A 27,410-nucleotide genomic window follows, 5' to 3' on the forward strand; every position below is an offset into this window, starting at 1 on the left:
GTAGCAGGAACCCGAGGCCTCCAGACAGACCAGTGACTCTTTACAAAGGACACTTGCAAGTAAAGACACGTGGATAACAGGGATTACTGTGTGACTCAGTGTGTCATATTATAGCTTCCATGAGGAGGCTGATTTTTCCTTCTCTTAAATTTTGTTGTATTTTATTTTGGGGCAGGTTGCCAGGGCAGTGGATGGATAAAAAAGGGATGGGGAAATGAATGGGATGGAGATGCATGGCGTGAAAGGCACAAAGAATAAATAGAAAGAAAGAAAAATGCAAGAAAATAGAAATGGGTTAATTCAAGTTATAAGAGCTAGTTAGAAACAAACCTAAGCTATAGGCGAAGCTTCCATAATTAATAATTAGTTTCCATGTCATCATTTGGGACCTGGCTGGTAGGACAAAGAAAGGCTCATTACAGGTATCTTTTTGAAGGTCACTGGTCAACCCTGACCTTCTGGTAAATTTCCCACGAATACCTTACTTCACCAACCATTCTGATTAAGAGGGGCTAACATCAAATCCGCTCAACTTGTCTAAAACAGGCTTTAATTAAGCCTACTATTCACAGGGTTCTAAAGGCAGAATAAAATTATAATGTTGGCTTCAACTATAACCCCCTCTACTTGACCTCCTAGATCAAGTTGAATCCAATCCTATACCCTGCCAGGGTCCACTCTAGAGATCCAGGTGGATTGCCTTCCTATTTTGGACTTTGACTAGTGGTGATTGCTGCGAGTTCAGCAAAAACATTAGCAATTGCCCAAGAGGAACTCTTTCTGAATGCTGTCATCCATTAGTGTTACGAGAAGCTTTTCCTTTTGCTAGCTGCTTTGGTTTATCACCCGCCAGTCGCCTGGGTTCTGCCGCATTGTAGTTCCCAAATAAACACACAGGAGGCTATATTAATTATGAAGCTGTTGGCCTTGCTTGTTTCTTACTGGCTAGCTCTGACTTAAGTAATTACCCCATAATTGTTAATCTAAGTATGTCTCTTACCGGAGAATAGTTCCAGGATCCTACCCCATGGCGTTACATCTTGAACTCTCTGTGTTTCTCCTTCCCAGAGTTCTCCTGGACTCCTAGTCCCTCCTATCTTGGTTCCCTATAGGCTCAACAGTACTTTATTGACAAATGCACAGGACTTCCCCCAACACATTAGAATCCTAACCAGTGAACTGAGGTCACTTGAAAGCCTTTTTCATGATTTTATCTAATGCACATGTCACAGTTCCCAGAAGGAAGTAGTCATGGCATGGCCTCCATGGTAGTACAGTCCCTGATACAAAGGTGCCCTGCTGGAGATAGTTGCTTAAAATTCTTGGTGCCCTTTAAGTGGTACCCAAAGCAGCTGAGGACCATAGGTTGACAATGCCTCAAACAGATTCTCCTGATAATTTATAAGACATTAGTGCTTCCAGTAAAGCAGACTTGCTGATTCTGATGATTTTTTTCTGTGGTGTGTGTGTGTGTGTGTGTGTGTGTGTGTGTGTGTGTGTGTGTATGCTGGTCACCAGCCTATCTCTAGGTTCAGTGAGAAATTCCATCTCAAGGGAATAAGGCAGAGTGTGATAGATCAAAACACTTGAAATCCTCTTGTCTCTATGTTCATAAATAGATGTGGAGAATCCCAACATGTGCATATATACCACAGCTATTAAAACAGACATGAAAGTTGAAGGGGGAAAGTTGGGAAGAGGAAGGGGTTCCATGGGAGTGGGACAATAGAAGGTAGGAGGTGAATATGACAAATATACACTACAAGTCATAACAAATCATTATTTAAAGAAATTAATACACATCCTCATGAAAACATGAAATTCATTTAGAAATGCATTAAGAACATTTGGGAAACAATGGAAATGTCTCTCAGAGGCAAGTTCATAGCACTAAGTGCCTACATGAAAAAAAAATTGGAGAGCTCTCAAACTGGTAACTTAACAGCACACCTGTAAGCTCTAGAACAAAAGGAAATCAAACACAAAAGGAGTAGAAGGCAGGGAATAATCAAACTCAGGGCTGAAATCCATAAAACAGACACAAAAAATACAAAGAATCAATGAAACAAAGAGAGAAAATCAATAGACAAGTCCTTATCCAAATAGGTTAAAAGGCAGAGAGAGAGAATATCCAGATTAACAAAATTAGAGGTGAAAAGGGGACATAACAACAGTCACCAAGAAATCAGCTCAACTCCAAGTGGATCAAGACCTCAACATAAAATCAGGTACACTGGACCTGATAGAAAAAGTGGAGAGCAGCCTTGAACTCATGGGCACACAATTAGATTTTCAGGACAAAATACCATTAACACAGGCATTAAGATAAAATAAATTAATAAATGGGACCTCATGAAACTGAAAAGCTTCTTCATGGCAAAGAACAGTGTCTTTCAGGCAAAGTGGCAGCCTATAAAATGGGAAAAGAGTTTTTAGCAACTACACATAATATCTAAAATAGGTAAGGAGCTTAAAAAAAAACAGATATTAAGAAAACAAATAACCCATTTGAAAACAGGGTAGAGACCCAAACAGAGAATTCTCAAAAGAGGTATTTCAAATTGCTGAGAAACACTTGAAGAAATGTTCATCATCCTTAGTCATCAGGGAAATATAAATCAAAACTACTTTGAGATTCCGTCTTACACCCATCAGAATGGCTCAGATCTATAATACAAGTGACAGCTCCTGCTGGTGAGCTTGTGAAGTAAAAAGAACAGTCATCTCTGAAGGTGGGAGTGAAAACTTGCACAGCAACTATGAAAATCCCTCAGGAAGATGGGAATCAATCTACCATTCTTGGGCAAATACCCAAAGGACTCTTCCTCCTACTACACAGATATCTGCTTGACTATGTTCACTGATGCTCTGTACATAACAACCAGAAATTGGAAACAACATAAATGTCTCTCAACAGATGCAGGGATAAAGAACATGTGGTACATTTATGGCATATTATTTAGTTGTTGAAAAGATGAAATCATGAAATTTGTAGGAAAATGGGTGGAACTAGGAAAAAACTTATTCTGTATGAGGTAACCCAGACACAGAAAGAAAAATATGGTATGTATTATCTTATATGTGGCTGTTAGCTGTTAAGTCAATGATAACCAACCTATAATCCATAGAATCATAGAGGTTGGTTATAGAGTAATGGCCTGGTGGTGAGGTGGGGGCAAATAGATCTCCCTAGGAAAGGGAAATAGAATAGATAGTTATGAATAGATGAGGTGGGGACTAGAACAGGACAGTAGGACAGAAGAGGGTGATAAGGGAGGAAAACTGGAAAGACACAGGTAAAATTAAGGAGCATTTGAGTAGTATAGGAACATTGTGCAGTAGAAGTTTTCTAAAATACATACATACATGAAGGCAATCTAAATGAAATCAAATGATGGGAGAGACAGAGCCCAAACAAGACTATAGGTTTCTCTCCACAAACTAAAGGCATGGTCCCATTGCTTAAAACACCATACAACTCATTGAACATGGAGTAGTCAAGCTAGTGCATACATAGAGCCTTCCCCCCTAAGTTCTAGCATCTTTAGTATAGACAGGTACTCTATACGCTACCAAAGAGAAACATAAACACCAACCCAGTCACAAACGGTTTTATCTACAATCGTGACCTGCCTGCAAGATACACTAGTGTAATTTTGTGGGAATAATCAACCAATTTAGATCCACTCCACAAGTCAGAACTCACACCCAACACTGCTTGGGTGACCAAGAATCTGAGACTGGATAACCCAGGGACTAGGGAAAAAACAAGAGTCAGATATAGAGGGAAATGCTGAGAGATCCGAGAGAAGGAGCAAGCCACAGCCACACCTTACCTCCTAGCTTCTCAGCAGACAAGAGAGCGAGTTCCTGTTTCTTCCCACTTATATCATCTCACTTCCTGTTTCCACCCAGCCTTCTCACCTCTATGTTTTGCTAGTGGCAAGCTCTAGTCTCTGATCTTTATTTGTACTAGAAAGATATCACTACACTCATTTCTAAACAGGATGTCTCCATCAAGTCCCTCTCCTCAGGGAACCCTGCAGAAGAGGAGTAGGAAAGAGTGTAAGAGCCAGAGGGGATGGAGGAGCTAAGGAAGCAACCTCCTAGACCCATCAGGACCGGTGAACACATGATCTCACAGAGACTGTGGCATCATGCACAGGTCCTGCATGAGTCTGCACCAGATGGGCTCCTAGAAGTGAAAGGAGAAGTGGAACATGCCTCCTTCTCTAGCCCAGAAGCAACCTTCAGTTGATAACCACTTGCAAATGAAAATGTAGTTTTCTTCAAGGGAGTCTCACTGGGAAAACAAACCACTCTCAAGGGTAGATGACATGCCCAGCAGTAGATGGGCAACAGAAAACACACTTAGTGGTGTCTCCGGAGGTTCCTTGTCTCATAATATTGTATCAGACTTTTTTATTTCCTTTTTAAATTTTTATCTTTTTAATTTTCATTTTACTTTATTCATTTTTTCTCTCTGTTTACACTATAGGTCCTATGCCCTTCTTTCAAGGTTTTTTTTTATGGGATTCCTGAGGGTACTAATGAATGAGTCTCCTCTGTTTCTTGGACTCTTTTCCTTCTGCTGGTTTGTACAATTCCAATGTGTCAGTTTTTGATTTGTGTTATTATATTTTATTGTAATGTGCTTTATTTTATTTCATTATCATCCCTTAGAAGCCTGTCTGTTTTCTAATGAGAGAGAAAGGGAGTGGATCTGGATGGGGGAGGGGGGTGAGAGGAACTGGGAGGAATAGAGGGAGGAGAAACTATAGTCTGAATATATTGTGAGAAAAAATTTTATTTTCAATAAAAGGAAACAATGAAACAAAACTAAATTGAAACAGAAAGATGCCTCCCATTTCCAAGATGCTACCTAGAAACCAACCAAGTGGCGGCAGTCATATCCAGTGACAACCTAAGAGTCTGGTGGCAAGCTGGACAAGGTAAGGAAGGTTGAGCCACATATATTCTTGAGTTGGGTTTTGAGGAGGCCATCCTCTGTCCGTGTCAAATAGCTGGGGACTGTAGAGCACAGAGGGCCCACAGGCAAGCCATTGCCAGACTGCAAATTCCCTAGGAAGCCAAAAGCTTATCACAGCTCTGTTTAAAGAGCTGCAGTGATATGGGTAGAGCCAGATGTTCATAACGAAAGAAGAGCACTGTGACCCAATGTGTCAACAATGCTGGGAAGTCACATAGCTCCTAGAGGAGGTTACACACTCAGTTAATGTCATCTCCCAGGTGTTTATAGAGACTCATCACGCAGTGTGGCCTCCGTTGCCACAAGACAAATAGGTCAACCTATGGCAGGAATCACAAGTCTGTGGCTTTCCATCTGGACTTAATGAACATTTACAATTCAAATATGCAAAACAACTAGTATCAAAATAAATTAGATGTTAGCAGTACAATTCACAACAGTACAGTAAATTGGCACAAATACTCTGGCACAAGGTCACCTTGTCTCCTATCCAGTCCCTGTCCCTTTCTCTCACAATACTAGTTAGGATAGAGAGTTTAGTATCTATATTCCATACTTGATAGAGTCATAAAAATCTAAGTCTTCATATGGGCAGGATAGCAGGGCTTTAAATGCCCCTTGAGTATTGGAAGACATTAACTTCTCTGTTTTTCTCTTGAGCTTGTTTGGGGCAGGAGCAGCAGAGGGAAGGATTTGGGACAAAGACAAAGAGTGGCTTTATTTGTTAAAGGACTTGTATTTGTTTGTAATTGTAAATGGCATGTGTCATCACTCAAGCCAATGAATTCCAATGTTTTTAGCTTTCACAATACTCTATTTGGTTGGCATCGATACCTTTTTGTTCTGTGATCTTTTCTTAGGGAAACAAATATCTATTCACCCCATATACAGCACTGATGACATACCAAAGAAATGATTCACACCAAGTCTGGGTTGATGAGCCAATGAGATTAACAGTTTCTTACAGGAGCAAGGCTTTGGTGGGGGCCAGGGAGCAAGTTACCTGCAGGGGTGTGGGCAATGTATGAGCAGTTACACCACTGAAGAAATGTCTCTACTTCCCAGGTTTATGAGTCCCCATTTGTACTTGGTGAACCACATTCCATGACACATTTATTGCAAAAGTGTGACGGCCATGTCATGTCCAGACATGACGTTTCACATCATTTTTCCCATTCCCTGGTCTGACATCCTGCCTCCTGGATGTCTGTCAATCTTGGCAGGAGTGAGAATGTGGGAGTGAGTGGCTGATAAAGGTGTCCCACTTAGGACTGGGCACTCAGTCTCTTATTGCCATCGATTTGAAGTTATTCTCCTTTGTGCCAACTGCTGCTCTCTGCAAAAAGAAGTTCCTCTGACCCAGGTTGAGGGCAGCCCAGGCCTATGGGTATACACATGAATACTTGGAAGGCAACCTAATTAAACTTTTGAAGACTGGGGGTGAAGCTCGTTGGCACAACACCTGCACCACTGCTTAGGTGAAGTCCTGGGTTTGATCTCCAGCACTGAAAGTACTAGGAAGTAAAAACTTACTGCTTTGCTTTGAGATGACGAAAGATTCACAGACGCTTGTCAGAAATGGCAGAGAGACCCGTGTGCATTTCATGCAGTTTTTCCAGTCTTGCAATACCAGAGTCAGGGCATCAACACGGAAGCAGTCACGACACAGAACATCCTCACCACCACCAGATTCTGTTTATAGCCAGTGGTATCTTTTAAACCTTCCTTTAAATATGTTTTCTTGGCTACTCCAAACCTTCTTTTAATCTGTGAAGAAACCTAGTCCTAAGGAACCCATCTGTTGGCTTTAAGGTAAATCAGCACTTAGGTAATTAGATTGCTTCAGATGGAGAAGGCAGAATGCTTATACTGCAACAGGGAAAAGATTCTATATACCCTTTTACAAATAGAAATACAATACCTCATTATAGAATATTTAGAATGTACAGGAACCAAAAAATGGGACAGGGATTAGCTATCATTAATCACTGATTTGGTTATTTCCTTACAACCTTATTCTTTGCTAAGAAAGAAAACCACAGAATTTATATATCCATAGATCTATATGCTTATTTATAAACACATTGATTTTGTTACCATTGTGATTTGAATGTTCTTGCCGAAATTCATGTTGAAATTTGGGTTAAGGTAGTAATTTAGACTATGATATTCAGAGCTGGGACTTTAGAGAAATATTTAAGGTAAAATGAAGTCAAGATAGGCCAACTCAACTGGGGGCCATGGTTTTTATTTCTTTTTCTACTTATCTTGTGATTTGTAGGGCTAAGGGTGGAACACAAGGCCTCCAGCATGCTAGACAGATACTCCCCTGAGCTATATCCTGAGCCTAGAACCAGGGCTTTCTAAGAGGAATAGAGACCCATGCTAGTATGCTCTTGTATGATTTGAGTCTCTGCACGGTCCCCACTAGCACAGGTTCCACTTCTGAGACTTTGAAGCCACTGGTCAAATGCACCTTTATTCTTCATGAATAAATCAGTCTGTGCAGTATCCACTGGAGCAATTGAAAATGCACAAAGACACTGACAATCTCGAGATCAATAGCTTCAGTGGAAACAGAAGTCCTTACACCGTCTTTCTCACATCTTGATGATCAGAAGACAATGGGTGGAGTAGTGGGTTCTTATGGGCATGCTTTCAGGTATCACTGGCTGTAATTAGTGATGCTCACCATGGAGGGTGGGTGTCAGCGAAATCCATCAGTAGGTAGATAGCCAGGGACTTGTGCTTCAGCAGAAAAGAAGCAAAAGTTTAGGCAGCAACTGGAAGGACCCTGAAGAGGCGAAGAAATACGTTGTCACACGGAGAGCTCTATTTCCATTGTCATTAGATTAATGACCAAAAAAGTTGTTATATGTAGCTGCGTGAAATATCTGACTTGGTCCTCAGAGTTCAGAATACCTGTCACTATGAATCAGGCAGTCCAGGGTGGCCCTTTTGAATGTACTCTTCTGCCATTAACCCAGTCACTCCCTCCAGGGCTCTGTCCACAGTTCTGGTGCTGCTGAGGGACTTCTGCCAACAGGTTCTAAATGCCGATGGGCTGACTGATCAGTTCTCAGTCAAACAAGCCTTCCCAGAGAAACAGCAATTACCTCCCACTCCCAGAATAGGACTGACAAATGCGGTTATTTATATACTACCATTTTACACACGATCTGATGCATTTCACTCCTACTAATGAATATTTCCCAAGAGATTTTATGTTTTTAGGAGATCTTACTGTAAGTAAAATTCTCTTATATTAATACCATTATAAATTGGAGAAAAGAAGCCTTCAAATTCCACATTGCCACAACAGTAGAACTATTTACCCCTTTACGCGACCATACTTTTCACTATTTTCCCCCAATATAATTTTTATTAATTATTTCAGAATTTAATACCATACACCCTGATCACATGCACTGTCCATTCTTCCACCATTGTGACCCCCCCAAAACTCCACCAAGTCCAATTTGTGTTGTCCATATACTTATTGGAGCATGATCAAACTCCCTGTGGCCAGTCCCTTAAAGAAAACCAAGCCCTTTCCCACCCCTCCACCAGAAGCCAACAACTATGAAGAGCTATACTTCAGCATTTTTATCACAATTTTTCCAAACAGCATTTTTATTCTAAATTTTTAAATTCATTTTACATACCAATCACTGTAGCACAAGTTCTAGTAGGTTTTTTTGTTGTTTGTTTGTTTTGGTTTTTGAGACGGGGTTTCTCTGTAACAGCCTGGCTGTCATGGAACTCATTCTGTAGAACAGGCTGGCCTTTCTCACAGAGAGCCACCTGCCTCTGCCTCTGAGTGCTGGGATTAAAGGTGTACACCACCACTGCCTGGCTTCTAATAGGTATAAATAGTAAAAACCCAGAGTCAGGTATAGTGTTAAATGCTGAAAGATCAGAGAGATAAAGGAGCAAACCACAGCCACACCTTACCTCCTCAACTTCCCAGCTGAAAAGAGACTGAGTTCCTGTCTCCTCCTGCCTATATTCCTCTCTCCACCAAGCCATCTCACTTCCTGTCTGTCTCTCCAGATCTCCAGACCTCTATGGTTAGCCAGTGGCTAGCTCTGCCCTCTGATCTTCAGGCAAGCTTTATTTGTTAGAGTACAAACAAGACATCACCACAAACCAAAGTTCTCCCACCCTCCCCTTCTCTAGGTCCCCCCAACTCACTCTACCCTACCCCCATCCACTCCCCAGAAAGGGTAAGGCCTCTTATGAGGATTCAACAAGTCCTGGCACATCAAGTTGAAGCAGGACCATTCCCCTACCCCCCTGCATCAAGGCTGAGCAAGACAATGGGCTCAAAAGATTAGCTTATGCACCAGGGATGATCCTGGTCCCATTGCCAGGGGCCCCAAAAACAGGGCAAGTCACACAACTGTCACCCACATGCAGAGAGCCTAGTTCTGCCCACGCAGGCTCCCCAGTTGTTGGTCCAGAGCCAATGAGGTCCCACGAGCTCAGGTCAGCTGTCTTTGTGGGTTTCCCGATCATGATCCTGACCCCTCCCCTTACTCATGTAATCCCTCCTCCCTCTCTTCAACTGGACTCCCGGAGTTTGGCCCAGTGCTTGGCAGCGGATCTCTGCAACTACCTCCAAGTCGACAATTAGAGAAGTCACCAATCTGATTAGAGTTCTATGATGACAATTAGGGTGGTCACCAATCCGATTAGAGGAGAAAGCCAGTTCAGGCACCCTCCCCACTATTGCTAGGAGTCTTAGCTGGGATCATCCTTCTGGATTCCTGGGAATTTCCCTAGTGCCAGGTTTCTCCCTAATCCTGCAATGGCTCCCTTGATCAAGATATCTCTTTCATTGCTCTCCCTCTCCATCACTCCCCCAACTTGCCCATCCCATTCTCTCACGTTATCATGTCCTAGCCACACCCCACCCACTACCTCTGGTTTACCCAGGAGATCTCATCTATTTCTCTTTCCTAGGGCAAATCAGGTATCTCTCCTAGGGTCGTCCTTGTTACCTAGCTTCTCTGGGGCTGGAGGTTGTAGCCTGTTCATTATTTATTTTAAGAATGATTTCTTTCACTGAATTCATGAGTGAGGCTGGAAGCCAGTTCATTTTTAAGTGTGGAAACAAGAGAAATGACTCTAAAAGGAAGATAATTTGCATGTAGGGACAAATGTAATACGATTCTGTTTAAAATCTTGAAGATATAAATATGTGACCCTTTTACCAAAATCTATATGAGCATCAATTTTAACATCTACAAAGTGGAAATTATCTGCACCAACATGACAGAGGTATTTTAATTTCAATAGTATGGCTTCCCAGCACCCAGATTCATCCTAGAGGAATCCTGCTACCCAGAGTCTCAAGTTCACACACTGGCCTCAGTCCTCAAAAGAAAACAAGGCAAATCCATGTCTTGAGCTAAATGCCACTGACCAGCTGGAGATGAGGGGCAGACCACAAGCTTTCCAGGTCTGGCTTATCCTGTGAAATGATGTGGGGTGACAGTCCTGGACTGGCTCAGGAGTCCCCAAAGTTCACAGAGCACCAGAATTACTTGGCAATGTTTTAAAAGCCTAACAACACCAGGACCACACTGAAACCAACTCAACCAGATGCCATTTAGTTAAACCACACCAGTGACTTTGAACTCTCCCCCAAGTGGTTACACTCTACCACCAAGACTGAGAACCATGAGTCACCATTCAACTAGGAAAATACATCAACTCTAAATAAAATAGTAGGCAATATTCTAAAAGAAGGCACTATTTGTGTTGTTGACATTTGAGTCATAGCATTCCAAGCCCAAAGACTGCCATGTTACCTAAAAATGGAGATGTGAGATGAACTAAGGGAGGTGAGATGCTGAGATTCTTCATAGAGGGATTGGTACTTCGTGTAGCCTCCAAACCTGTTTCCACCATTATCATCACTAACCGAGATTTCTAGAGTTGTCTATCTGTAAGAAATGATGGCCAGTCTCATCTGTTGATCTCTGTTGCTATCTGTAAGGGGAAAAGCACATGTTCTTGGACCAGAGTACATATTCCAATGGACTGTCTATTCCTGATTGAACTTTACATTTTCTAATGCAGTGGTTTTGCTCATAATAGAGAACAAACTGTTTCTGATAAAATTTTTCTCAAGATGTAGAAACACTGTTGGGAATTACAATAGTTTATAGGAAGTCACAACCTTGGTACTCAGTTCTGGGGTGAATTTTTAAGAAATTTCATTTTTTTCCTTAAAAAAAGAATATTCCTATTTTATTTAAAGTAGCTCCTTATTTTAGATGTAGGTTTCATACATGTGGCTTTTTATTGTTATTATATACATAATGTAATCATAGCTTTATGATGCATTTGAATCCTTATGATTCTAAAAGATCTGCTTATTGAACTTCTATATACAAAACATAGGCAAGACTATCTGATTAAATAACATTAAAACAATGAGTTCATAAATCACAATAAACAATAATCTCTCAAGAGAAAACTACATCATAGAATTATAAAATTATAGCTGTATTTGAATTTTCACCTGAATGATAAATCAGGGAATAAACAGTTTGGAATTCATTTTTGTGTGTGTGCACATTTTAATAGAACACAAAGGTTCTATATGGATCAGCCTTTCTGTGTGTGATTGATAGTTTTCTTGTGAATGTGTAGGATGAATAGTGTCCCTTTCCCCTTTAACTGCATGAATACATTTATTTCAATGAAGTTGAAAGCATTTTTCTGCTTTTCTACATTATTCAATATAAGGTGTGTCATTGACTGTGAAACATAAATAGGTTATAAATCATCATCAAGGCTTTCCCTAAACTCAAGGAAGAATGAAGTTGTCTGTGGTGACTGACAGGGCTTTGAGTTAGATCCCAACATGGAGAGGCTAAATGTATGTTCTTATTGTGTATTTTGGTTAAACATCCTTTAAAAAAGTATATAGGCAAGGGAAAGGCAAGGGTAAAAGGGTGTGTGTGGAGTTTGTTTGTCCAGGATCTAACTGAAACATTCTTACTGTCTTTTTAAATACTCCACTGGTGAGTATGGGAAAGAACAGAGCCCCCTCCCCCCACGATCCTTTTGCTTAAAAAATGCTGAGAAGATCAAGTCACAAAAAAGATGGGACAATGCCACTCATTTTCTAGTCTTCCTTGTATTGTATAGAAGTTTTCCTCTGAGACTGGAACATTTCCATCTTGCAGGGAAACTCCTTAAGTGGGAAGTTAAACAACTCAAAATAGCTCCATGAATTTCCCGAAACTGACCAGCTTCACCAGGCCCCTCCCTGCCAGAGTAGGCAATAAAAGATGATTGTCTCCTAGGAATGGAGGATACAGGGCCTGAACCAGCTGTCTTCTGGGATACTGATTCAGCCACCAAACCTTCAACCTGTAATCTGTCATGCCTGCTAGGTGTGGGGGAGCAATGGAGCCATAGATCTTGTGGGAGTGGCCAGCCAATGACTGGTCTAGTTTTAGGCACATGGTACCAAAGAGATCCCATGTCTAACCCTGCCTGGATGACCAGGAATCGAAGGTTGGACAGTCCAGACACTAGAGTGAAAAAAAATTAATAAAATGATTCCTGGTGCTATTCTGCTATACTCATGGTAGGTAGGTGTCTAAGCCAATTGTCGTTAGATAGGCTTCCTCCAGTAGCTGATAGGAGAGACCCACAGCCAAACATTAGGTACAAAGAGAACCCATATTAGAGATTTCCATCAGGTCCCTTCCTTTAGAAGATGGGGAGGAAGAATTGTAGGACCCATAGGACAACAGGAGAACACATCCGACAGAATCAACTAAGCCGGGCTCATGGGTGCTCATGGCTCACCAAGACTGAAGGGGCAGTCACTGAGCCTGTATGGAACTGCACCAGGTTCTCTGAAAATACGTTATGGTTGTTAGCTTGGCGTTTTTGTAGGACTCCTAACAGTGGGAGTGTGTGTGTGGGTATCTCTGACTCTTTTTCCTGCTCTTGGGGACCCTTTTCCTCCAAATGGATTTCTTTGTCCAGCCTTGCTATAAGGATTTATAACTTGTTATGCCATATATATATGGTTGATACCCCTGGGAGGTCCACTCTTTTCTGGAGGTAAATGGAGAAGTGGATCTGGGGGAGAAGGGAGGTGGGGAGGGGATTTGGAGGTAGTACAGGGAGGAGAAACAGGAGTCGGGATGTATTTTAGGAGAAATAATAATAATAATAATAGTAATAAACTGAGAGTTCTTCTCAGATGCAATGAAGATGAGGGACACAGAAGACTCTGAGACCAGACCAGATGCTTGGAAGAAGGGACACCAGCTGAGCTGCCTGGAAGAGGTTTAGATGGACTGAATCACTTAGAAAAGACACTCTCCCACCTGTTGAGCTGCCTGCAAGCTATGCAGTGTGCCCCAGGTTCCCTGATTTGTGAACTGTCACCCATGCTGGGCTGGGCTTTGCTGATGCAGCTGTCCTTGAGTCATTTCTTCTTCCTGCGAATAACCCCTCACCCTTCTTCCTATAAGTAATCCCACTGAAACTCATGGTTCACCAAGCTGGACTTTGGTCTGTTGTGGGCTCCCTATCTGGAGTGAGTAGACCTGTGTTGCATCACCCCAGGAAAAGTTTTGTCACACAACACCTTGCCTCAAAGAGGATGACCATATGACAAAAGCACAGCCAATCAGAGGCAAACTCATTGAACTTCGAGCAGTAATACAAAGGAAGGGACCGTGGAGAATCTGTTGTTGGTAGCTGTCACACTAACGCCCACTTTCAAAAGCAGCAAGGCAGCTTCTCCACAGCTGTAGCTATGTGTCAGAGAGGCAGCCATGGTTCTTTGTAGTGATGTAGGCTGTAGTTACCACTGCCGAGAAGACTTTCTGATGCTCTCTCAAGCATGAATCCTGGAACCTTGATTTTTGTGATCCCTCATTCATATTCTTCAAGAATATCCACTTTCTACTTATAATCTAATATATAAAATGGTAAGATATACAATAAATCTTGATGAGCATGCTCCAGGGTTAAAATAAGAACAAGGAAATCCTCCACCCCTTTGTGAAAGGAAATGAACAAGATGCTTTATTGTTTTGTTTTTGCTTGCTTTATTTTTCAACCAAACACATGTGCATGCGCGTGCAAACACACACACACACACACACACTCCTATTCTCTCACAGCATTTAAACAGTTCACAGACTGATACACTCAAGTATAGTCTGTTGTCCAACAGCTCAATTTTGTGTTTCTCTTCGTGATGTTTTGATTAGATAAGTGTATATTTCAAATGATTGTAAGAATTCCTGCATTTACAACTTTTAAGCCTTCATTCTGTGTTTTCTCATTTATTTTAAAAACTATATTGTATTTTTTCATGGCCTTTGACTAAAATAATGAATTCATGGATTCATTTTTAAGTTTTAAATCTCCAAAGCTGAAAATCAGCTCTGCATTGGAAAATCGTTCCCTGGCAAAGGAATGGAGACAAAGACATAAGGTGTATGACCTAAATTGTTCATGTTGCTATTTGGAGTCCTCAACCCTCCATTCCAGCTGCGAGTTTGCAACAGGGCATGAAATCTACAGACTTGTTCCAGACTCGCTCTCTTGGGGAAACATTAGGACAACTTAAGAAAGGCTGATTCTTGAAAGATTTACATAAATGCAGATGGCATTCCAAACTCACTGGATGATAGCAGCATGATCTTAGGAAGTAAGGAACAGGGCATGGGGGTTGAGTGCTAGAGTGTTTTTCTACTGTGAGTTTCTGAGATTGTGTCTTCAGCAACAACTCCCTCCCTCTCCTAGTAATAATAATAATAATAAAATTAAGAAAGAAAACAGGATATTCAAAGCCCCTTGAGGTTGTGAGTGGAAACCCAATTGGGGTCAGAATAATGGCTGTGACTTTTCTGAGAAATAGTTTGGAAATGTGAAGAGAAAGACCTGGAAGACAGACTTAACTTTTGTGTGATGAAATGTGAACTATGAAATGTGAGTTATGAATTATTAAATATTAGTTACAAAATATGAACAATGAATATTAATTATGAAATATGAATTATGAAATATGAAATATGAATAAGGAAACATCAAATATGAATCACAAAATATGAAATACAAAATATGAACCACTAAATATGAAATATGAATTATGGTTTATGAAATAGGAAATAGGAATAATGAATTATGAGATGTGAAATATGAATTATGAAGTAAGAATTATGAGCTATGAATTGTGATATACAAATTATTAGTTATGAAATATTAAATATAAAATATGAATTATTAAATATAAACTATGATTTGTGAAATATGAATGATGAGATGTGAATCATGAATTCTGAATTATGAGACATGAATCATGAATTATGAGATGTGAATTATGAATTTTGAAATGCAAAATAGAATTATGAAATATGAATCATTAAATATGAATTATGAATCATGAAATGTGAATTATGAAATATATTATGAAATATGAAAAATGAATTATGAAATACAAAACATGAATTATGAGATGTGAATTATATGAAATACAAGATATGAAATATAAAATATGAAATATGAATTGTGGAATATGAAATAAAAATTATGAAATATGAGTCATGATGTATGGATTATGAAATATGAATTATAAAATATGGATTATGAGTTATTGATTATGAAATATGAAATTATAAGATAACCATATAATTATGATAGCATTATGATAAAATTTAAGATTATGATAAAATTATAAAATTATTAAATCATAAAATTATATTCATGAAATTATAAAATTATTATAAAATAATAAAATTATGATACAGTTATGAAATTTTTATAAAATTGTAAAATTATTAAGTATAAAATTATAAAATATATACAAATAACAACAAATATGAAATAAAAAATAAAATAAAAATAGAAGTAAACAACTTCTCCCCAAAAGCACACCTCTTCTAACAACCCCCCACAACATACACACAAAAACAATTATGGAGTCCAATTTGGCTCTTACAATCATCCTACTGCCTTTTCTATATAGGTCTCTACCTTAATTACTTTTCTTTTACTTTTTTGAATCTTCAGCTGAGACGGTGAGAAAGATGATTTATTGTACAGGAGTTATACTTGGCCACAAGTGAAAACAGAACTAGTTGGAAATGCCACAGGTCCAGGACAGAGGGTTAACAGGGACTGTTTGGGCTGTAAGGCAGACCGTCTCTCAGGTGGTGACGTTCCAGAGCCACTGAGATGTATTACCAACAGTAGCATACAGACCGACAACTTGTCCCAGTGTCCCAGCCTTCAGCATCCCTTACTTTGCTCCCTCAGCCTTTGTGGTTGCACAAGCTAATTTGCTTGGACCTCTGCCTCATTTTTCTTCTCTCTTGTGCTTCAGTCTGCAAGCTCGTTTCTTCCAACACTTCGTTCCCAAGACTCAGAAGTTTCAAGGAAGATGGAGCTAAGCCAGAGAGCTACTGGTACCGGGCAAGTCTTTTGAAACTCAAAGCCTGCCTTCAGCATCACACCTCATCTCTAATCCTTCCTAAGTAGTTTCATGAGCTGGAGACCAAGTATTCAAGCATATGGGACATTCTTATTCAAACCACCACAGTCTTTAAGGGAGAGGTGTGACAAAAACATCCCATTAAGGGCTGAGGGGTCCAAGTCTCTCATTTTCTGCACACTGTCTAGTTGTGGGTCTCTTTGTTAATTTCCAGTTTTGATGAGTGTTGAGCTATGGATGTAACAATATTCCTTATGCTGTATTTATTTATCAGAAGAATGGTAGTAGGTTTTTCCCCTACAGCCTATGACCTATCTGGTATCAGGTTCTTGGCCTTATTAATGCTGTCAGGTAAGAGTTCCATATCATGACGCATGACTTAAATCCAACAAAAGAGTGGTTGGCTACGCTTATAACATTCATGCTACTATTGTACCAGTAGACATGTCTTGTTGGCAGGTTGCTATTGTGGTTCAAAGGGTCCAGAGCTGGGCGAGATGGATGATAACTTTCATGATAACTATCCTCCTTAGCAGCATATATAGTATCTTCCAGCACTGTGAAGACTAGCCAGTGGGGGAAAGCTTCCAGTTCAATAGCAGCATTATTTCTCGGTGTTCCTTGACATAGTATGTGATGTCTTCGGCAATAAGGTCTTATCAGTTGGTGGAGGGTAACCAGTAGTAGCATTGGCAATAGCCTGCAAGGTTTAGGGGTGTGTTTACTACTCTAAAGGCAGTGGAACCTGGGAGAATGGGGTGGATAAATGACGCAGACTAAAGTCTCATGGAACAGGCAACTTTATTCAGAGCATCTGACAGTTTATGCTCTGAGGGCTAAGAGAAGACATGGGAATAAAGTAATGAAGTACACAGTCACAAGGGCAAGCCGAATATGATAGACCAGCCACGTGGAAACACAGTATTTTTCCATAGGAGCATATAAACGTATAATGGTAGCCAGTTGTAATGAATAATCTGAAGTAAATTCATTCCTATCTTCTTGCAGTTTTGAAGAAACTGAGGTCACAAGACTTGTTTTCTGGGAGTTTTCTCACAAACTCTCAGAAATCTCACAGACTGCATTCTAGAACAGTGTTCTGACAACAACCCCTGTAATTCCAGTTCCAGGAGGCCTAATGCCGTCTTCTAGAGTCCATGGGCACCTGCACTCACAAGTGCACACTTATACTAATAAGTTAGAATAAAATACATCTTTAAAAATATGTTGATTTTTAAGAAAAATGTTTTCTAAATTCTGTAAGACAAAAAGGAATTGCCAAGTTAAAAAAAAGTATTTAAAGTTGTAGCAATACAATATAATTTGGGAAGAAGATCATTAAAGCAAAAATGGGCCAGGCAGCTATGGTGTGCGCCTTTAATGCCAACACTGGGGAGGCAGAGGCAGGTGGACTTTTGTGAGTTCGAGGCCAGCCTGGTCTACAGAGTGAGTTCCAGGACTGGCTCCATAGCTCCTGAGAAATACTGTCTCAAAAAACAAAAATAAAAATAAATCTGAAGTAAACTCCACTCCTATGTTCTCCGGGACCAATAACAAATTCCAATAACAAAATTTTGTGTTTTTGAAGAAACTGATGACTCTTGTTTTCTTAGTTTTCTCACAAGCACGCAGAATTGACTTCATCTCCTATGTTCTCCGGGACCAATAACAAATTCCAATAACAAAATTTTGTGTTTTTGAAGAAACTGATGACTCTTGTTTTCTTAGTTTTCTCACAAGCACGCAGAATTGACTTCATCCTTGGACCATGTTCCAACAGGGTCTATTGTTTCCCCTTTGACCAATGGCTCAAAAAGATGTAACTCATTCTTGGTAGTGGAGGTTTTACTTGGTAGAGTATGATGTCAAGTTGGGATATTGTCTTTTATGTACTAACTCTTATATATTATGTATGTATTTTAGGAAGCTTCTATAGCAGTAGTTTTGATGTGACTTTTCAGAAGGTCTTCAATGTTATCTTTTCCTTCCTATATGCCTTCCTCAACCCATTTAACCTTCTTATTCTAATTTCCCTTTTATCCCTTTATAACATTATTTGAAAATTCTCCCCTCTTAGCATCCCTTACATAGCTACAGATTATAAATCAAAGAAACTGCTCTCAAACATGGAACAGGAGACCATAATTCTTTCTGTAAAAGTGAATTTATTTATTATTACTTTATGTGCGTTGGTGTTTTGCCTGCATGTGTGTTGATGTGAGGATGCCAGAACCCCTGGAACTGTAGTTACAGACCATTGTGAGTTGCCATGTGGGTGCTGGGGATTGAACCTCAGTCCTCTGGAAGAGCAGCCAGTGCTCTTAACTGCTGAGTCATCTCTCCAAGCTCCCAGGAACCATACATAATTCTATGACTCAGGCAAACTTCCTATCTCTTAATTTGGCGTTGCTCCTTAAATTTTTCTTTTATTAAAAAATTGTCATTATTTTTGTGTGAATGTGCATGATACTTGTGTGCACTTGTGCATGCTATACATGCGTGTGGAGGTCAGATGCTGGCTCTCTGTTAGTATTCAGACATCTGTACTGGGCTGCCCCTGGGGTCCTGAAAGGATACATCCTCAGCTGCAGCCACTAAGAGCACCTCCTGTGCACCTTCACTACTTTCCCTTTTAAAAGGTGGACCTTGCCCTCCTCCCATCTCTTTCCCTCTCCCATCTCTTTCTCTCTCTCCCTCTCTCGCCTCTGTACTGCAACTCTTGTCCCCGGAGGCTAGTCTCCCTCATCCCTTCCCCCTCTTACCATTCCCTTCCCCCAATAAAAACTCTCCACATGAGCTCTGTAGCATGATGCTGTCTCTCACTCTCCCAACATTTTTTTTAAACAACAACACTCTCTTTTCACCTTCACGTGGGTTCCAGACATCAAAGTCAAGTCATCAGCCTTTATGCCAATTGCTTTACCCTCTGAGCTTTTCATCAGACCCTTTGGTACTTTAAATTTTTTTTTAATAGAGTTTACTTAGAAAGCACAGAGATGGAAAGATTTTTCTTTTCTAGTTTTTATCTAATGTGCATTGGTATTTTGGCTGTGTTTGAGTGTCCTGGAACTGGTTTTATAGACCAGGCTGCCTCTGCCTCCCTAGTGTTGGGCTTAAAGGTGTACCACCGCCGCCAGGCTTTTTGTTATTTTTGTATTTTATTTTTTATTATTTATTTTTAAGTTTAAATTTAGATTAGGAACAAGGTTTCTTCACCGAGTGTGTGCATGCGAGTTTGTGCATTGGGTGCAGGAAGCCAAAGGCATCAGCTTCCATGGAGCTGGAGTTACTGAGGACTCTGAGCAGCCCGATGTGGGTTCTGGGAACTAAACTCAGGACTCCTGCAAGAGCAGCAATCACTTTTAACTGCCAAGGCATCTCTTTACACCTCCTCACCACATATGTCCCCCAATACATATACTGTGTAGCCCTGGCTGTCCTGGAACGCCCTCAGTAGAGCAGGTTGGCCTTGGTCTACTCTGCCTCCCAAGTGCGTGAGGGCACCACACCCCGCCTCACTTGGGTTTTTGTTTGTTTGTTGACGCTGCCAAATGGACACACTGTTCTACCTGTGGGTGTGTCTAGTTAGAAAACTTCCTTTGTTGCTTGCAATACTGCTTATGATCTTACCATTAGAACTATGAATCAAGTAGGTTTGGTTACCAGTGGGAAAGTTGGGGGACGGAAAGGGAATGAGGTAAAGGAACAAACTCTGGCGATTAATGCAACCATTATTAGATACAAGAGGAAACAAATGGGATGGTAAAACTGTTCATGCATACTATTGAAACTGTATAAATAAAAAAATGGCTCAGGCTATCCGAGCCACTTGTGTGAAACAGGTGGTCAGACTTCACACACCGTCCCAGTTGCGGGCCCTAAGTCAACAGACACGGTGCAGCACCGAGCTCTCAGGAAAGGGCTCGACAGCGGCTTTGCCTGCTGGCCCAGGGGAGCCACAGGAGACTCAGCTGCGTGCAGGAGGTTATGCAGCCTTATTTCCTCCTCGAGATTGCAGCTGCCTCCTCCCCGTGCCTGGGACTCATCAGCACCCATCATTTCCAGCCTCCGGGTGTCCTGGTGTCCATCCGTTCTGGCGATCTGGATACCCAGGACTGGTATCTAGGATCTACTTCCAAAAAACACACACTTGCCTAGATTCGGGGGAGGGGGCAGGGGAGTAACCGACCGGATAGCTGCAGATGGTGCCTTACCTGTGGAGCAAACTCTCTGCACAGGCAGGCCATGCATTCAAATAAGAAAGGGATAGGTCAGTAAGCCGCAGGCCCGCCTTCTGGAGCCCAAGGGACAGGGGAAGCTAGGCAAGGTAGAGATTAAATTATAGACTCTATGCTTCTTCAGATCCCAGAATCCTGCTGTCTGGAATGACATAGATGAATTATGTCATTTAGTATTTGGAGGAACCTTCATACTGATGTCCACATTTGCTAGTCTAATTTACATTACTCCCAAAAATGTATATGTTTCCCATATACTTGCCAATATTTGCTGGGCTTTGTTTTGTTGCTGATTCTAAATGCAGTAAGATAGACTCAATGTAGTTTGATTTATTCATATTTTCCTGAAAGTTACAGATATTGAATATGTTTCCATTGGGTATTTGTACATCATTAGACAAGTGTACATTTGTCTTCCCATTTATCGATTGCATTGTTTTCTCCCTTGTTATTTAACCCTTTGTGTTCTTTATATATTCTGCAGAGTAATCCTCTGTTGAATGGATATCTGGTAAAGCTTTTCTCCCATTCTGTAGGCTTTGTCTTCTGGTAATTGCTTCCTTGGCTTACAGAAGCTTTTACATTTAACATAATTCTGTGTTTAATTCTTGCTATTATTTACTGAGATACTGAGATGTTCAGGATGAGTGTTGTGATCTAGTTTTAAAATTACTCATGTGGGTAGCCAGTTTTCTCAGCACAGTTTTTTGAAATGGCTGTTTTCACAATGTATATTTTTGGCGCCTTTGCCAAGGATCATATGACTAAAGCTATATGGGAATATGTAGGGAGTGATTTTACGTATCCTTAAGTGCTGACTGTGGGAACATCAGACCTTGAGCAGAGACCCACTTCCCCTTCTGCCTGGGAGTAGGCAGCTGTAAGACAATGTTTAGTAAAAACATGTTTACTAAAAATGATACAATAAGTTCCTGGGAAAGGCCTTCCCACGGAAACCGCCCTGACCTCGACCTTGTCCAAAGACTAACCGCACCTTCAAAAACCCACACACATCCACCTCTGGGGTCAGAGCAGAACCAGCCAGGGTAGAGGAGAGAGCAGAAGCTTCTCTGGTGGGAGCCTTTCTTAGGAAGTTTTTCTTGAACCTTTTTGGAGCCTGTTTAAAGTTTTCTTTATATCATTGAACGAGTCTCTGTGTTGTCAATCCCTGACACCCTCCGCACGTTCTCGGACACAGGCTGAGAAGCAGACGTGACAATTGGAGGTCCCACTGAGATCGTGAAAGCGAGGTAAGTGGACGGGGTTAAGAAACTATGGGGAATAGTTCCGGGAAGCTAGAATCATTACAGTATCAACTAAAAAAGTTACTTAAAGAACATGGGACTGCAGTCAAGTCTAAAACCCTAGAAGGCTTTCTAAAATCGATCGAACGAGCCAGTCCATGGTTCATTACTGGGGGAAGCTTAAATATTCCAGATTGGGAGGAGGTTCGCCGTGATCTTCATAGACTTTTACGAAAAGAGGGATCTGAGTCCTTGCCCCCTACGACATTCTCCTTATGGAGATTAGTGAGGGGAGCACTTTTGACAGATAAGGTTCGTCACCGCCAGGTAGTTCAGGACACAAAAGAGACTTTTTTAGAGTTACAAGAGACTGAGACTCAAGCCTCCTTGAGTTCAGGGGCAGAGAGTGATGATGAAGAGACCGTGACTGAAACTAGAGGCTCCATTGTTAGTGAGGATGAGGAGGAGTCTCTTAGTAACAACAAAAAAATGGGTAGACATCTCCGGGCGCGACCCAAAAAGAAGGACTCCGGTCAGAATCGGTTATATCCTTCTCTATCAGACCTAGAAAATGGAAGTAGCTCAGACTCAGACTCGTCACAGTCTAAAAAGGAATGGTTACTTGCTGAGATCGCAGCCCTTAAAAAAGAACTAAAAAAGATTCTAATTAAGGAAAGACAGGACAGGGAGAAAAACCCTTCCCCATACTCTGAAAAAAGGGACTCCTCCTATGAGATAACCCAGTCCTTCTCAGACCTGGAGGGAAGACCCAGAGGAGGGGTCCAATGCTGCCCGGTGGTGGCCCCAGTAATGGAAGTTCCAGATCCGAACAATTCTGGACAGGTCATTCGGCATCATAACCCTTTAAATTTTAAGGATATAAAACAACTTAAAGAGGCAACTTTAAATTATGGAGCACAGGCTCCCTTTACACTTTCCTTAATGGAATCTTTTGCGTCTCTTAATTTGACACCTGGCGATTGGCAGCAGCTTTGCAGAGCAGCTCTGTCGGGGGGAGATTATTTGATTTGGAGAGGTGAGTTTCAGAAAAGATACAGCCAGACAGCCCAAAGGAATGCACAGGCCGGACAGCCCCAGAGAAATGTGGAGATGTTTACCGGGAGTGGTCAATACGCCACCATTCAACAACAAATGCAATATGACATCGCAGTCTATGCCCAAGTGGCAGCAGCAGCCCAAGGGGCTTGGAAAGCATTGCCTTCCAAGGAAGGAGGGGATCATCTGTCCAAAGTCCTTCAAGGACCTTCTAAACCTTTTCAAGACTTCGTAGACCGTCTCAGTCAGGTAGCAGAAAGAATATTTGGGGGCATTGGGCCTGCGATGCCAGTCATCAAGCAGATGGCATTTGAAAACGCAAATAAGTATTGTAAGGAAGCCCTTCGCCCCTATCGCAATAAAAGTCTAAATGACTATATCCGGATCTGTAGGGACATTGATGGGAACTTCATCCAGGGCCAAGTGTTAGCTGCTGCTATTCGGCCCCAAGTGGGGAAAGAAAGACCTACTCTGGGAAGGAGAAAAACATGTTTCAGCTGCGGCAGGGAGGGACACTTCCGTAGAGAGTGCCCTCAAAATAGTACTACGGGTCTCAAGAGACCTGGTTTATGCCCCCGTTGTTGAAGGGGATATCATTGGGCCAATAACTGCTACTCTAAAACTGACCGGGAGGGAAATTTCCTTCCTGCTAATAATAATCAGGGAAACGGGAGGAGGGCCCCGCTCCAGGGCCCCAAAACCAATGTGTACGGGGCAATGACCCCTGCTCTGGGCAGTGGCAGGACTCATTTTCTCCCCCAGAGCAACCCCTTCATATCTCAGACCTCCTTAGAGCCACCTCGGAGAGTGCAGGATTAGACCTCGCTCCCTCTGCCCGGGCAATCCTAACACCGGAAATGGGGATCCAGGCCCTCCCTACTGGGGTGCATGGGCCATTGCCCCCAGGCACGGTCGGACTACTCTTGGGATGGTCCAGTACTATTCTTCGAGGCCAGGCTGGACTGATAGCCTCAAACAATACAGAGAAACCCTGACTCAAAAAAATTTTTTTGGTAACAGTAAAGAGGTACTGGTATTAAGTAAAGAAAAAAAAAAGGACAAAGGTACATGGAATAAAAAATTTTGTTTACATTTAAATTCTACTTTGTGAGTCATCTCTAAAAACTTTTGGCCAAAAGCCTGGCCTCTCCACCTTGCATCTACAGAGTTACAAGGAGTAGGTACAGCTGTACCCCATGACTGTAGTTCAAATGGAGGAATGATAAAGAACATACAGGACTTTTTAACCTTTTTAGTTCAAGGATTGGCTGGAGTTGTTCTTTTACATAGATTTCAATTAAGGAAGCTTCATTACAATAGACTAATCATGACCTAGGGAAAAAGGATGACTAAAAGATACATGTATGTTCTGAATGTATGGTGTGGCCACACCGGTATGTATAAAATGTGATTGTAAATGCGTGAGTGTAAACTACTTATATGATTAAAAGGATACTTAAATCCCTTCAAAAATAGTTAAGAAGCTACCTAGATTGCTTTAAATATAGCCAAAAGGAACATCCAGCCAGTCGGTTAATGTTTTAACAAAAAAAAATTTAAGATACAAATGAGGCCTTGTCAGCTAGTGAGAGCTCTACAGGTTAGATTGGGAAAGACTGCTCACAGACTTCAAATAATTTTTAAAACTTATTTGGACACAGTATAGTTTACAATCTTTGAGTGATTTTCAAAAGTTTTTGGAAAATATTTAATAGATATGTCCTTTTTAATGGACATCTACAAATAATCTAAGTAGTAATCCCAATTTACCTAGATAGTTAACCAAGGAGGGTAGACAAATCCTTCTACTGTTATGGTCCAACTTCAACAGTTCAAAAAAATTTTTTTTTACAAAATAAAAATTGGGGAATAATGCCCCCAGTCCCCACATGACTCATCAAATAATACACTCCTCATTTAAAAATTTTATAATGTGAATGCCAGTGAGCTTCAGACAGATTCTGGCATGATGGAACTTGAGCAACCATTGCTCAGGTCAAATGGAGACATCCATACACTAGACAGTGGAGAAGACCCTAATTTGGGGTCGAGGGCATGTTTGTGTTTTCTTGCAGGAAAAGAATAAAGCTTCGGCAACTGTCAGACCATTTAGTGAGATGCATGGAGCAGAGAAAAACTGGACCTGAGACCATGGGAGCCTACCTAAGCCAGTTTGAGTGAGATCTCCTAAATCAGTGTTCCTAATTCTTGATGTCATCGAATCTAGAGCCCAAGAAAGAAAGAAAACAGTCGGTTCGAGATTTCCAGTTTCTCAACAGACCTGCTGCATCAACCTTCCGGACCCATGAGTTTTCATCGTGAAGCCAACAGAGAAAAAAGGACCCATTTAAAGCATTTGGACATTGGTATGGACTATGATAAGTGGCAAAAGCCTCTTTTCAGTATTTGAACAGGACATGGTCACTTAAAATATCAGACTTGATGGTTCCTGTTTCTGGAATCACGACTAGGCCAGTGTATTTTTCTGGAGAGATGCAACTTGTCCTAATGCGACAACTATTGTTCATATTTTTCGTAATGCTACATGTGTAACATCAATGATTGTACCTAATGTATCTGTGCAAGTGCACTTTCTAAATGCTTTCCTGAGCAGATCTTGGAACGATTGTAAACTTTATCAAATTGTAAATGTAAATCACATGCAGGTTACCCTTGTAACAGACGAAGGCTGGTAGAATGTTATGGCCCAGATCTGGTGATGGGTATGGTGATGGAGAGGCGCTATGTCGATGGGGGTCCTGGAAATGGTGGCAGTGACGGTAGGCATTCTGGCTTTATGCCGAGCTCAAACGTGCCTTGTTCCAGAGACAAGAGATCTGTAACCAAGTATTGCTTAGCTTAGCCCATGGCAATCCCGATAGCCATGAAGGTTGGTTACAGATGATTTAAGGTTGGGGTATCTCCGATGACGGGCAACCTGTGGGGAAGACCCCTCCCACCTAAAACAGGGGTTCAAGGTCCCCCAAAGACGGGAAAGGGAGGGTGACCCTACTTGACCTAAGCCAGGAGTGCCTCATTTGAAAATAAAAAGGGGTGAATTGTGGGAACACCAGACCTTGAGCAGAGACCCACTTCCCCTTCTGCCTGGGAGTAGGCAGCTGTAAGACAATGTTTAGTAAAAACATGTTTACTAAAAACGATACAATAAGTTCCTGGGAAAGGCCTTCCCATGGAAACCGCCCTGACCTCGACCTTGTCCAAAGACTAACCGCACCTTCAAAAACCCACACACATCCACCTCTGGGGTCAGAGCAGAACCAGCCAGGGTAGAGGAGAGAGCAGAAGCTTCTCTGGTGGGAGCCTTTCTTAGGAAGTTTTTCTTGAACCTTTTTGGAGCCTGTTTAAAGTTTTCTTTATATCATTGAATGAGTCTCTGTGTTGTCAATCCCTGACACCCTCCGCACGTTCTTGGACACAGGCCACGCAGCAGATGTGACAGCTGACCACTCTCGTGTGGGTGTGTTCATGGGTACATAGAATGTACATTGGTAAATAGAGCTATGCGGAGGGGACTCTTTCTCTTTGGGTTTCAGTTTCCACCTGGAAAGCAGCCATAACCTTTGGTTCTCATGTTTCTTGGTGTTCAAGTAAGTGATTTCTCTCTCAATAAATATCTTAGGATATCCCCTTTTATGTAGTTTAATGCATTAGGCATACTTCTTTTGTTTTATTTCAGTGATCTTCATATTTGTTTCTGTGCTAGTAACATGCTGCATTTATCACTATGGATATATAGTATTATTTGAAGTCATATAATATGATATCCCAGAATCGCTTTTTTATTTTTTTTATTTTTATTTTTTGGTTTTTATGAGACAGGGTTTCTCTCTATTGTTTTGGAGGCTGTCGGTCCAGCCTGGCCTTGAACTCACAGAGATCCACCTGCCTCTGCCTCCTGAGTGCTGGGATTAAAGGCGTGTGCCACCACCGCCCGGCTCAGAATCGCTTTTTTATTCAAGAGTACTTTGGATACTCAGAACTGTATTTCCCCTTTTAAGACTTATTTCATTATTTTTATTTATTTTATTTCAGTGTGTGTGTGTGTGTGTGTGTGTGTGTGTGTGTGTGTGTGTGTAGGTTCTTGCAAAGGCCAGAAGAGGGTGCTGGATCCCTTGAAACTGGCGTTTCAGGTGGTTGCCAGCTGCCCAACCTGGGTGCTGAAAACTGACCTTGGGTTCTATGTGAAAGCAGCAATCACTCTACCGCTGAGCCATCTTTGCAGCCCCGTTTCTGACTTTGATTTCACTCAGTTCTCCTATCACTTCTCTTGCCTTCTTTCTCCTTTTCATTAATTCCGTTTTCCTCCTTAATGCTTGATAATATATTACTTATAAAACCACTGTGGAGAATGCAGACTGTGAGAGTACCAAGTTGGAGAG

This window comes from Mesocricetus auratus, unplaced genomic scaffold (genome assembly GCF_017639785.1).
Source record: "Mesocricetus auratus isolate SY011 unplaced genomic scaffold, BCM_Maur_2.0 Super-Scaffold_6731, whole genome shotgun sequence".
NCBI classification, from domain to species: Eukaryota; Metazoa; Chordata; class Mammalia; order Rodentia; family Cricetidae; genus Mesocricetus; species Mesocricetus auratus.